Genomic DNA, 14,266 nt, shown 5'->3' with positions numbered 1-14,266 from the left:
GATCCTTCGGGCCCTCTTTACATGCCTGTCTCTATAAATGTCCCGAATAGTGGGAAGCTCACATCTACAGATGTACTTGTCTGACTGCACCACTCTCTGCAGGGTCCTGTGACTGAGTGAAGGACAGTTCCCATACTAGGTAGTGAAGCAGCCAGTCATGGAAAGTTTTTTGGATTTAAAGGCCCACACCAAGTTTCTTCAACCATCTGAGGTGAAAGAGGTGCTGGTGCACCTTTTGCCACCACACAGCCAGTATGTACAGACCACGCGAGATCATCAGTGATGATTAGACTGAGGAACTGAAAGCTGATCACCATCTCAACCCCATAATCCATTGTCGTCAACAGGGGCTAGCCTCTCTTCATTCCTCCTCTAGTCCACAACCAACCCCTTTGCTTTTCTGACATTCAGGGAGAGGTTGTTTTATTGACACCACTGTGTCAGGGTGGTGACTTCTTCTCTGTAGGCTGCCTCACTATTATGTGAGATTAAGCCAGTCAATATATCATCAGCAAATTTAATTAGCAGGTTGGACCTGTGGGTGGCGACACAGTCATGTGTATACAGACAGTAAAGGAGGAGAGCTTAGTACACAGCCGTGAGGGGCATCTGTGTTGAGGGTCAGAGGGGGAAGAGGTGTTTGAGCCCACTCTTACCACCTGCCGGCGATCTGACAGGAAATCCAGGATCCAACTACACAAGGCAGGGTGAAGGCTGAGGTCTCTGAGCTTCTTGTCGAGCCTGGAGGGAATTATGGTGTTGAATGCTGAACTGTCATCCAAGAACAACATTCTCACATAAGCATCCCTCTTCCCAAGATGTGCAAGGACAGTGTGTAGATCTGTGGCTATTGTGTCATCTGTCAATCGGTTGTGTCAGTAGGCACATTGTGGGTAGTCCAGTGTGGGTGGCAGCAAGCTGCAGATGTAGTCCTTGACCAGCCTCTCAAAGGATTTGCTTATTATTGAGGTGAGCACAACAGGACACCAGTCGTTCAGCCATGTTACCTTGCTCTTTAGGTACAGGGACAATGGTGGATGTTTTGAAGTAGGAGGGCACTCTGCACTGGGAGAGGGAGAGATTAAAAATGTCCGTAAACACACCTGCCCGTTGTGCTATTCACATCCTGAGTACTCGCCCTGCGACGCCGTCTGGTCCCGCAGCCTTGTGACTGTCCACTTGTTAGAAACACCTGCGTACTTTGGCCTCAGAGACGACCAGGCTGCCGGTTGCATCATCTGCAGGGGCTCAGTATTGGGGAGATCGAATACAGCGCAAGAAAGACTTAGCTGGTCTGGAAGAGAGGCAGCGATGTTGGAAACTCCACTGCGTTTAGCTTTGAAGTCTGCAAATCAAAATTCTGCTAAATGTAGATTCTGGAATGTGCATGAGGGACTGTGGATGACAGCTGAGGTTAACTTGGCTGCAGATGATGAGTCTGGAATGAGCACAAGCTGAATAGCTGGTTGGAGACAGGGAGCTGCCTACTTGTGCAGGCTGAAAGGTTTCAGCAGGAGCAGGCCTGATAAAAGGGAAGCCAGATGACAATTGTATGTTAAGTTGGTGGCACTAAGGAGATGGAGGAGTTTTTCACAAGTTTGGTGTAATTAAGCCATAGAGATACAGTATATAGAGTAAAAACCAGGCCTTTGGTCCAATTTGATCCTGTTACCTCCCTGTGCTACTCCCATTTTTCAGTATTAGGCTAATCTTCTCCTTAACTTCTAACTTTTTATACATTGTAATTGTACCCAACTTTACAACCCTCTGTGGTCACTCAAGGCCCTTTAAAATTTTTCCCCCTCTTACCTTAAATCAATGCTATACAGTTTAAGTCTTCCTGACCCAGTGAAAAAGATAGTGATCAATTACCTTATCTATTCTACACATGATGGTACCTAACTGTACGTTACCCTCCTTAATCTGGGGAAAATGCCAGATCTATCCACTCAGTCCATATAACTCAAGCTCACCCATCTCAGTAACATCCATGTGAAATTTGTTTCTATGGACTTTCCAGTTTAGTGACATCCTTCTCATAGCTAGGTGACCAGACTGAACTGAAGTGGAAAATCCAAAAGCCCAGAAATCAGGTACATCATGACCTTGAAGGGGATAGCATAGGTTTATGCAAATAAAATGGTGAAGGCACTTTATGTTCCAGAAAAGCTGTGGCAACTTACTTACTGAGCTCAAAGTGCGCTAAAATGCTTTATAATATTGTCCTCTGGCCACCTAGTGGTAGTGGCCACCATGGTAAGGAGCTGTGAGAAATGGCAGGAGAAAGAAAGAACCAACAAGGCCCACGTTAAAATGGTGAAACTGTCACTAGGGGACCTCAAAAGGTGCCAATGGCGCCCGAACATGACAGTTAATTTTTGTCTGTTGGTACACCACACAGGCTGCAGTCCAATGACACAAGTCCTTTAGAAGGCTGTGCCACACAAACTTTAGTGCACCCAGTTCCTGCGAGGACTTCCGGCCTGGATGTGGAAGGCCACTGTGAAGGTCAATGTTGATGATGTGGCTGGTAATTGCAACCACCATACACTCCCCTCCTTCTGGTATCATGCCCTTAAGCGTGATAAAAAGTCTGTAGTGGTGTTATCTCACCTGGGAATGTGCTGGATGGTGAAACAATATGGCTGCACTGCCAAATACCAGCGGGTGTTACGGCTATTAGCATCCTTCATCCTTTCCATCTACCTCAGGGCTTTACGGTCAGTTTCCAGGATGAACTCTTCCCAGGAGATAATACTTGAGGGAATCCAAAGCCCATTTCACTGCCAAGCATTCTTCCTCCACAGTGGAATAACGAGACTCCTTCAGGAACAACTTCCTGCTGATGTAAGCCAGTGGGTGACGGTCACTGGGCTCTCCCTGCAAAAGCACCACTCCCAAACCTTGCTCTAAGGCATCCATCTGCAACACAAAATCTTTACTGAAGTCAGGACTACAAAAGACAGGGTTCTCACTCAGCACATCCTTGAGGCCCTTGAAAGCACATTCCACCTCCTCACTCCACTGCAGCTGAGTAGGGCCCATCTGCCAAGTCATATCTGTGAGAACAGCAGCACGAGAGGAATAGTTAGACACAAGTCGTCTGTACCAACCTGACATTCCAAGGAATGACTTCAACTGGGTCTTTGTCTGTGGACTTGGGCAGGACTGAATGGCCCACAAAATATCTGTCTTACCAGAAGGTTGATCAAACTTTGGAGTGCAGGCCTGCACCCCTAACTGAAGGGGATTGAATTGGTGCTGCAGTACTTTAAATCACTGCTCACAGCATGCTGTTTCTTCACCCAATCGGGCATCTCATACCTGCTGCTGCCCCATATATGTGAAAAATATTGGCCAGGTCAATAATATTGGGCTCCCAAAGCACCTCTAATTCTGAGGACCTGGCCCCACCTTTCACTCCTTCCGCTTCAGCTTTTGACTGCTCTCCCAACTCCAACTGCTGCTCTCGATCGGCCAGTGTTTTTCCTCCTCTTACTGCCTTCTTCAGGTTGGAGAAAAAAAAATAATCAAGACACCTTTCCTGCACCTCCTACTGCTGATCCCATATGTGAAGGACCGGAATAAACAAAAATCTGGGACAGCAGGTAAAGGTGAAAAAAACATTCAACCAAAATGTTTACAAACTCAACAGAACTGTTCTTAGAGTCCAAACTGAAATCAGCTAAACAGAACTGGGTTACTACAACATAGTAAATACTCCTCAAATCAAAGAGACACCACTCATCTCTCTCCGTCTTGTTTTATGGCAGTTGGCACCCAGCTTAATGGTGCAATACCACTACTTTTTGCTCCGGAGTGTGTGATACACTCACATTCCAAATTCCTTCACCCAATCTCACACACACAAACACACCCCCCATCTTTGGCCATCCTAGCAGCCTATTCCTGTTTAACCATCATATCCTATAAAAAAAAACCCCTGTACCCCTTAAGCTAAAAATACTCTAACCTGTGATCTCTCACCCATGCCCAGCAACCCTTCTAATGTGAATTTCTGCACCCCCAATTCCCTTAGAATAATTCTCATCATCTCTCTGTATCCCATACTTCCTGCAACTCAGAACTACATGTTCTACTGACTCCTCTACCTGATATTCCTCACACAATCCTGTCTGGTGTTTCCCTATCATTTTCAATGTTTTGTTTAAGCGCACAGTGCCCCAGCCTTAACCTAATCCACACAATTTCCTCTCTTCTGTATCCACTACCTACGCTAGTACCTGTAACACTTCTTTGTATTCGATATAAATGCCTTCCTTTCCCTTCCCTGTCCCAGCTTTCTTGCCAAATATGGTTCATTTTTTCCCCCAGTAAATGGATCATCAATTATATCATCTGTTTCTTCCCTCATGTTTAACACACCTGGGTGTTGACTCATTGTTCTTTCCCTTTTTCAGACAAATTTTCTGATCTATTTTTAGAAATGACTTGTCCATGATCTCAGCCTTATCCCTGCTGGAGACTGCCGTTTCCTCCTCAGATATCATTACTGGATATTCCCAATCCCTTCCATCTCCCTCAATCCTCTTAATAATTCCCCATACCTCTCCCACAGGCATTGTTCTTCCTATTTTGTTGCAAAAACTCCTCCAACTGACATATAGTTCTTCTCACCACTGTCTGTGCCTTCTTATATTGAATCAAATGCTGCATATTATGGGTTCTTTTAATGAGCCCGAATGCTCCATTTCTGTTGTTTTTTGTTTTTTTTTTATTATTTAAACAGCCTGACTACATTCCTCTGTCCACCATGGAACCAGTTTTCTATTCATCCTGATTTTACTACTGGGTATAGATCCTTATTCTACCATAATTGCTGAAGTCACCTGTTTACTTCATCTATATTTCCAGAAATGTCCATTTTTGTCAATGCTTCTTTACTTAACTTCTGGAACTTACCCCAATCTGCTTTTCCAAACACCCACTTTGGGATTCCACCTCCTGGCTTACTTCAACTCTTTCACTTACTGAACATGAAACTGGGTAGTGATCACTGCCTACGGTTGAAGCAGTCCAAACTCCCCAGTTAATAACTCCAGCCAAGGTATTAAACAATAAAGTAATATCTAATACTTACTCAGTTCCTGTTATGTTTATCCTTGTTCCTCTACCATCATTCATACACACCAAATCCCTTTCTTCCATCAAATCTTCAATTACATTTCTATTTGAATCTGTAATCGGATCCCCCCCCCCCCATATTGTTCTGAGAGCACGGAAATCTGCACACCACACTACTTTATGTCTATTTTATCCTTGTATCCTTAATAGGCTGTCCAAATCCAACCTTTTACATGGATTGTAGTAGTTAATTATAATTACTCCCTCCCCTCTCTCCCACACTTCCACCACTATGCATTCCTGATCAACTCTTTTTTCCAGTACCCTATGTGGTATACCACATACACATACACTTGGCACATACACTCTTACTGGGTAACTCATGAAACACAGCAGCTTCCTTGGCACTCTTTCTTCTTCAAATTCAATCAATATTGTTTCACTTTCCTTTTTCATTCCATCCTTTGTTGTTTCCAGTCTTCATACATTCAGTACTTTTCCTCCTTTAATATTCCTTTTTAATGCCTCCAGATTTATACTCATTGGTACTCCTGTGATCACTCCTTTACAACCACCATTTTGTGCTCCCACCCTCCCTGTATATTCCACCTTACATTTTCCCATCTCTCTTAATTTGAGTGCTTTCTCAGGTTGTCCTCATTCACACATCTTACCAATAGGTTGCCATCATTAAGAACTTTTGCAAATACTATTTTCCCAATCTTATTTGCCAGAGTCATTGTTGGCACAAATGGGTTAATTTTCTTCATGTGTCCTTGAGCCTTCTCATTAAACCCATTTATGACAACCCCTTCTCTCTGAACTTGTTCATCTTCCTCACTTTCAGAGCTCTCACCACTGTCATTTCTTATTCTTTTATTCCCTTTGTCTGTTTTCATTCATCTGACCCCTCACTATTTCCTCATTCCCTTTATTTCCCCCTTCACAATAATCCATTTCTCCCCAGCTGCCTACCTCTGACCCCAAATCCCCATCCCACTCCTTCTCCACTCTCCTTCCCTCAACAAGTTCCAAACCACATTCACCTCAGCAGTTAGACCACCCTTCAGTCAGCCTCCTGGAGCCAGACTCGGGACCACAACTCAGCCAGAGCAGAGTTTCCCAGAAAGATGAAAATCCGACACCACTCATCGCCTGACTGCGGGTTTATATTCGATGCTGGCCAGTCCATAGTAAATTGCAGGGCAGAGAAAACATTTCTCCTTAGAAAGAGACGGCATAAATTTAGCAGCTCCGGAGAAAAACCCCTCTGGCTGTAGCAGAATGGCACAATCCAATTATGCAGCCCCGTCCACCTCGGCTGCTGTAATGCAACACTTCAGTTCTTTGCCGGATTATCAGGAGGACGGTTGGCTACCGGACAGTTTAATATGTCTGTTTGATGGTGCAGCTGGTAATTGCAGCTGCCACAGCCATGTGTGTGGAGTGAAAAACAGTCTGCACAATGGGGCGAGGGTGACCAGCTGAGTCATCATACGGAAGTGAAACCGCAGCTTCCCTAAACTTAGTGTCAGCCTACCCCAGGCCCGTGACTGCTGTTCAGTAAGCCTGGACCTCTGGGTCAGCAACGTGGTTGGCTGCCATACCAGCATAGTCAGCTCCTCTGTGTATAGCCTCAATGGCTGGATATGAGAAGCTATCAGCCATGGCTTAACTTTTCACCTTGATATGTTGCATATCAGTTGTGAACTTGAATTTGTAAGCCAGGTATTATATTGAAAAAGGGGTTTGTGAAATGGCAGCCTACTAAAAGAAAACGAGAATGGCACACAGCAAGATAGAGACTGAGAAGCTCACAGTCAAAAGTGCTGTATTTCCTTTCAGGGGGTCCGAGCTGGTGGCTGAAGAAGAGCAGCTGTCACACACCCTGTCCACTGTCCGTGCACAGCACAGACTGAAGTGTCAGTAGTAACGGCTATGGGCGCATGGGGAGGGGGGGGCAGTAGGGTTGTTTAGAAAGAGCTCATTTCGTATCATCAAATGCCCTGGTCGTGTCCATTGACCAGTCAAACTCATGATTAGTGGTATTGAAAGTGAAATGAAATTTGATATTTAGCAGCCACAGTTCAATGCAATGCATATTCTAGCGGAGAGAAAAACAATAATAAATAAGAAAAATAAGTAAACAGGTAAATCAATTATGTATATTGAATAGATTTTAAAAAGTGCAAAAACAGAAATACTGTATATATATATTTTTTAAAAAGTGAGGTAGTGTTCAAAGATTCAATGGCCATTCAGGAATCGGATGGCAGAGGGGAAGAAGCTGTTCCTGAATTTCTGAGTGTGTACCTTCAGGCTTCTGTACTTCCTCACTGATGGTAACAGTGAGAAAAGGGCATGCTGGGGGTGCTGGAGGTCCTTTAATATTGGACATTGTCTTTCTTAGACAACGCACCTTGTGTCATGGTCCCTTCTGGCACCTGGCTGTCTTCCTCGGGAATCATCTCGTTCAGTTTCCAATCATTCCCATGTTCCACTAACTACAAACATCAGTAACTGCAGCAGAAAAACCCTGTGAGCACAAGGAGCTGCCAGTTCGTTGGTCGACTCGTGTAGGAGTAACCTCGATCCCTGGTTCTTAGGAATACCAGTTGTAAGTCTAGCATCGTTCCTGAATCCTCTACTGGGTAAAGACTCCATTGGAACCAATTTCACGCTCGCTACGACCTTAACGCCTCCCAAACTCTGAGCTCGTGTTCAGCACTTGGGTTTGTTCCAGCGCTATGTCCTTGTAACAGAATGAACTGGCCACGATGAATCCAGCGGACACGGATCCCGGACAACGGGCCCTGGCCAGCCAGGGCTACCTATTGGGTGCCCACGGAAAACCTTCAGACACTAACCACGAATGTGCAGAAGGTCAGTGAACGAGTGGACCGGGTCTCCGCTTCTGTTTCTCCGTTCCCTCCAAGAACCCTGGACACCCAAACCGCACCGCTCGGGATGGCTTCGCCCTCGGAATCAGCAACACCATCCCCTCGAGAGCCGCATGTGCCCGCGCCTGAACCCTAGGCTGGGGACCTAGGTAGGTGTTACAATGCTCCCTAGTCTTGGAGCTGCAGCCACGTACCTACACTTCCGTTAAATCAAAGAATGCGTACATCATGGGGCTGCTACGAGGGGGTGCCTTGGCTTGGACAACCGACCAGACGTTAGTTCCTCCGACTCCTTTGTCGCTGAAATGAGGAAATTCTTCCAACAATCCATTCGCGGTAAGGCCGCCGCGAAACGGTTGTTTAGTCTTCGCCAGGCTTCGCGAAGTGTGGCTAGGTATTCAATTAAGTTCCGGACCTTGGCCGCGGACTCCGGGTGGATGACGAGGCCCTACGGGAGGTGTCCGACAGGGCCTCTCGGACAAGATAACGGATGGGTTGGCCGCAAGGGACGACGCGGACTGCCTGGACTCTCTGATCTCGCTAGCCATTCGATTAGATTATCGACTTGGAGAACGTCAGAGAGAAGACCAGTTACCCCGTTCCTCGGGCCATCCCGCGGTCCACCTTGCCTTCAACCAGCCCTAACCTCTCTCCCCCTTCCGTTCCTCAGAGCTCCCGCTCTTGCTGTTCTGGTGGGTCCGAGGACATTCCTTTCAGCCCCCCAGACTCGGATGCAGATCCCGGCCACCGTGAATTACCAACGACTGTCTGTCCCTATTCTCTTTGGTGGATTCCGGTGCCGAGGGCAATCTGCTGGACGAGGACATCACCTCCCAGGCTGGAATTCCTCGTGAGCCGCTAACTACACCTCTGGAGTCCCGGGCCCTGGACGGAAAACTGCTGGCTCGGGTGGCCCACTGTACGCCGCCCCTGACCTTGATCCTATCCGGCAACCATCGGGAGGAGGTACGATTCAGTCCCATTCGTTCACCTCAAGCCCCGGTAGTGCTAGGGTACCCATGGCTGACCCAACACAATCCCCACATCGACTGGTCTACCGGGAGGATAGCCAAATTGAGCCAGTCTTGCCACGCCATCTGTCTGCGGTCAGCCTCATCTCCCAGGGAAGCTACTGTGAACCCGCATGTCCCGGAACTCCTCGATTTGTCCCGAGTCCCCACCGAATACCATGACCTGCGACCGGTATTCAGTAAACAACGGGCCCTTTCCCTGGCTCCGCACCGCCCATATGATTGTGCCATCGACCTTTTCCCCGGGGCCTCGCTACCCATCAGTCGCCTTTTTAACCTATCCCGACTCGAGAGAGGGGCCATGGAGAAGTACATCAGCGGGTGGTAGGTGAATAGCAAAAAAATAGTTGAGACCAAAATTGGGCCATTGAAGACAGAAACGGGTGAATTTATTATGGGGAACAAGGAAATGGCAGATGAGTTGAACGGGTACTTTGGATCTGTCTTCACTAGGGAAGACACAAACAATCTCCCAGGTGTAATGGTGGCCAAAGGAACTAGGGTAAAGGATGAACTGAAGGAAATTTATATTAGGCAAGAAACGGTGTTGGATAGACTGTTGAGTCTGAAGGCTGATAAGTCCCCGGGACCTGATGGTCTGCATCGCAGGGTACCTAAAGAGGTGGCTCTAGAAATCGTGGACGCATTGGTAATCATTTTCCAATGTTCTATAGATTCAGGAACAGTTCCTGCTGATTGGAGGGTGGCTAATGTTGTCCCACTTTTCAAGAAAGGAGAGAGAAAATAGGGAATTATAGAATGATTAGCCTGACGTCAGTGGTGGGAAAGATGCTGGAGTCAATTATAAAAGAGGAAATTACGACACATTTGGATAGCAGTAGAAGGATCAGTCCGAGTCAGCATGGATTTATGAAGGGAAAATCATGCTTGACTAATCTTCTGGAGTTTTTTGAGGATGTAACCATGAAAATGGACAAGGGGGAGCCAGTGGATGTAGTGTACCTGGACTTCCAGAAAGCTTTTGATAAAGTCCCACATAGGAGATTAGTGGGCAAAATTAGGGCAGATGGTATTGGGGGCAGAGTACTGACATGGATTGAAAATCGGCTGGCTGACAGGAAACAAAGAGTAGCGATTAACGGATCCCTTTCGGAATGGCAGGCTGTGACCAGTAGGGTACCGCAAGATTCGTTGCTGGGAACGCAGCTGTTTACAATATACATTAATGATTTAGATGAAGGGATTAAAAGTAACATTAGCAAATTTGCTGATGATACAAAGCTGGGTGGCAGTGTGAAATGTCAGGAGGATGTTATGAGAATGCAGGATGACTTGGACAGGTTGAGTGAGTGGGCAGATGTATGGCAGATGCAGTTTAATGTGGATAAATGTGAGGTTATCCACTTTGGTGGCAAGAACAGGAAGGCAGATTATGATCTCAATGGAGTCAAGTTAGGAAAAGGGGAAGTACAATGAGATCTAGGTGTTCTTGTACATCAGTCAATGAAAGCAAGCATGCAGGTACAGCAGGCAGTGAAGAAAGCTAATGGCATGCTGGCTTTTATAACAAGTGGAATTGAGTATAGGAGTAAAGAGATCCTTCTGCAGCTGTACAGGGCCCTGGTGAGAACCCACCTGGAGTATTGTGTGCAGTTTTGGTCACCAAATTTGAGGAAGGACATTCTTGCTATTGAGGGAGTGCAGCGAAGGTTCACAAGGTTAATTTTCGGAATGGCGGGACTGTCATATGTTGAAAGATTGGAGCGACTGGGCTTGTATACACTGGAATTTAGAAGGATGAGAGGGGATCTGATTGAAACATATAAGATTATTAAGGGATTGGACACACTGGAGGCATGAAGCATGTTCCCGCTGACGGGTGAGTCCAGAACTAGAGGCCACAGTTGAAGAATAAGGGGTAGGCCATTTAGAACAGAGATGCGGAAAAACTTTTTCACCCAGAGAGTGGTGGATATGTGGAATGCTCTGCCCCAGAAGGCAGTGGAGACTACGTCTCTGGATGCATTCAAGAGAGAGTTAGATAGAGCTCTTATAGGTCGTGGGGTCAAGGGATATGGGAGAGGGCAGGAACAGGGTACTGATTGTGTATGGTCAGCCATGATCACAGTGAATGGCGATGCTGGCTAGAAGGGCCGAATGGCCTACTCCTGCACCTACTGTCTATTGAGTCCCTCGGGGCGGGCATTATCAGACCTTCATCTTCCCGGGTAGGCACTGGTTTCTTTCTAGTAGAAAAGAAGGACGTGACTCTTCGCCCTTGTATCGACTACCGATGCCTGAATAATATAACAGTTAAGAAGAAGTACCCTCTACCCCTCATTGGTTCGGCATTTTAACCCCTGCATGGAGCCACCACCTTCTCATAGCTGGACCTTCGCAACGCCTACTATTTAGTCGGGATGAGGGAGGGAGACGAATGGAAGACGGCCTTCAGTACACCTCTGGGCTACTTTCAATATTTGGTCATGTCGTTTGGCCTCACCAATGCTCCCGCCGTTTACCAAACCCTGATCAATGACACACTGAGGGACTTTATCAATCGGTTCGTATTTGTTTACCTTGACGATATCCTGATATTTTCTAGCAGCCCCCAAGAACACGTACACCATGTCTGTCAAGTCCTCCTCAGACTGTGGGAAAACCAGTTATTTGCAAAGGCGGGAAAATGCGAGTTCTCCGTCCCTTCGGGCAGCTTCCCAGGCTATATCACTGAAAGCGGGCTGGTAAAAGCAGACCCCGACAGGATCCGGGCAATGGAGGAATGGCCTCGACCCATGACACACAAACAACTTCAACGATTCCTGGGGTTTGCAAACTTCTACCGCAGATTCATCAGAGACTACAGTCGAGTAGCGGCCCCCCCTTACCGGGCTTACCTCGCCTACCACACCGTTTTGCAGGGACCCCGAAGCGGACTCAGCTTTCAGCGACCTGAAGAGGCGTTTCACCACCGTTCCCATCCTGATCCAACCCGTCAATTCATCGGTGAGGTGGACGTCTCTGACGCCGGGGTAGGAGCAGTCCTATCCCAACGGGCAAGTTCAGACGAAAAACTTCACCCCTGCGCCTTCTACACTCGCCGACTGCCCCCCGCCGAGCGGAATTACGATGTGGGTAATCGGGAAATGCTGGCAGTCAAAATAGTACTGGAAGAATGGAAGCACTGGTTGGAGGAGGCAGAACACCTGTTTGTGGTGCGGACTGGTCATAAGAACCTGGGGTATGTTCAGATCGCCAAACGATTGAACTTTCGCCAGGCGCGTTGGGCATTGTTTTTTGGAACGGTTCAAGTTTACCCTCATGTACCGTCCAGGATCCAAGAACAGGAAGCCGGACGCGCTATCCCGCCAGCATGGCACCTCCAGTCCCGAGACTATCCTCCCTCCAACCTGCGTGGTGGCCACCATCACTTGGGAGATCGAGGCCAAACTAAATGAAACCCAAGGGGACGACCCCGACCCTGGCAATGGACCTGGCGATCGCCTGTACGTGCCCGGCTCTGTCAGGTCTCAGGTTCTCTAATGGGGGCACATATCCCGGTTCGCTTGCCACCCCGGGAGTGATCGGACCCTGGCTCTCCTGAGGAAGCTCTTTTGGTGGCGGCCCACGGAGGGGGGACACCCGCTCTTGTGTCTCGGCTTGTTCCATCTGTGCCCGGGGAAAGGTCTCTCATCGACCACCTGCAGCTCTACTTCATCCTCTACCTGTCCCTGGTCACACATCGCCCTAGATTTCGTCACCGGTCTACCCCCCCCCCCCCGTGGAAACACCACTGTCCTCACTGTGGTAACCCGATTCTCCAAGTCGGTGCACTTTGTGGCCCTCCCTAAACTCCCTTCCTCTCAAACCGCAGATCTTCTCGTCCACCACGTCTTCCACACCTGCACGGAATTCCCGTGGACATCGTCTCCGATCGAGGTCCCCAGTTCATCCCGCAGGTAATGAAGGCCTTCTGTCAAGCCTTAGGTGCGTCGGTCAGCCTGTCGTCCGGCTTCCACGCCCAGACGAACGGGCAACCAAGACCTGGAGGCGAGTCTACGTTGTGTAACCGCAAACAACCCGTCGACCTGGAGTGACCATCTCCCGCGGGTTGAGAACGCCCACAACTCGCCCGTGAGCTCTGCCATTGGGAGGCCGCCGTTCGAGTGCTCCCTTGGGTATCAACGCCCGCTGTTCCCCGCGCAGGAGGAGATTGCGGTACCGGCGGTTCAGGACCATATTAATCGGTGCCTAAGATTTGGGAGGAAACGCGCACAGCCCTACTCCGATCAACAGATCGAAATAAGACAGCAGCCAACCGACACCGGACTAGCAACCTGGGCAGATGGTGTGGCTTCCCTCCAAGGATATCCCGCTCAAAAACGAACATAGGAAACTCGCCCCCACTTCCTGGGACCATTCAAGGTCAAAAGGGTTATCAATCCCACAGCAGTCTGCCTAAAGCTGCCAAGGTCCATGCGTATCCACCCAACTTTTCATGTGTCTCAGTTAAAGCCAGTCTCCATCAGCCCCTTGTGTCCTCCGGCTGAGACTCCCCCACCTACCTGTATCATGGACAACCATCCAACATGCACTGTCTGAAGACTACTGGATGTGCACCATAGGGACAGAGGTCTCCAATACCTGGTAGACTGGGAAGGGTATGGTCCAGAAGAGTGTTCCTTGGGTCCCCTGCTCCTTCATCCGAGACCCTTCCCTCATCCAGGATTTTCATCAGGACCATCCAGACTGGCCTGGAGGCTCCCATTGAAGGAGGGGTACTGTCATGGTCCCATCTGGCAAGTGCCTACCTGGCTATTTACCTCAGGAATTGGGCCTTAATCACCCCTTTTAGTTCCAATCATCATTCCCAGGTTCCACTAACTACAAACACCTGCCTTCCATCAGGAAATGCAGTATAAAACCCATGTGAGCACAACAAGGAGTTGCCAGTTTGTTGGTCCACTGGTGTACGAGTAACCTCATTCCATGGTTCTTGGGACTATCAGTTGTAAGCCTAGCATCATTCCTGAATCCTCTACTAAGACCAAGACTCTGGGTAAAGACTACATTGGCACCAACTCCACCCTCACTACAACTGTAGCCCCTCCCTATTCAGTCTCTGCACCCACGTTCACCACTTGGGTTCGTTGCAACAATATGTGCCTAAGATTTTTACGTCGTATTGTATTTCTGAAAAATACCTTTGGTATCCTCTTCATATTATTGGTGAGCTTACCTTTACATTTCATCTTTTGCCCCTTATGGCTCTTTTATTTGTAGCTCACA

Source organism: Hypanus sabinus, chromosome 2 (assembly GCF_030144855.1).
Source record: "Hypanus sabinus isolate sHypSab1 chromosome 2, sHypSab1.hap1, whole genome shotgun sequence".
NCBI classification, from domain to species: Eukaryota; Metazoa; Chordata; class Chondrichthyes; order Myliobatiformes; family Dasyatidae; genus Hypanus; species Hypanus sabinus.
The sequence above is the reverse complement of the archived record's forward strand: the minus strand, read 5'-3'. Positions refer to the sequence as shown.